The sequence below is a fragment of the Sinocyclocheilus grahami genome, unplaced genomic scaffold, assembly GCF_001515645.1.
Source record: "Sinocyclocheilus grahami isolate Dianchi unplaced genomic scaffold, SAMN03320097.WGS_v1.1 scaffold1302.1, whole genome shotgun sequence".
Lineage (NCBI taxonomy): Eukaryota > Metazoa > Chordata > Actinopteri > Cypriniformes > Cyprinidae > Sinocyclocheilus > Sinocyclocheilus grahami.
This window is the reverse complement of record NW_015506481.1, coordinates 46,950-47,228: the sequence shown is the minus strand read 5'-3', so window position 1 is coordinate 47,228 and position 279 is coordinate 46,950.

Below are 279 nucleotides of genomic sequence, written 5' to 3'. Positions count from 1 at the left end.
GCTTCCCTGTCGAGTACGTCTCCGCGGGCCTCTCATTCCTCAAGCATGGCGCACCACCTGGGGTTTCCGGACGAGTGTGCTGGGTCCTCAGACAGGGCGGGGTCCAGCATCTTGTGTGGGACACAGGCAGAGGACAGGATGTCGATCGCTGCATCGGAGGGAGAGCTAGGCTCTGGCCCAAGGGTATGTGGACATCCCTCCGGTTGAGCGCGCTATTGCCATGCAGCTCTGCCCGCAAAGCGCCGCCGCCTGGAGGGGTAGTCCACGCCTTCCGTCCAG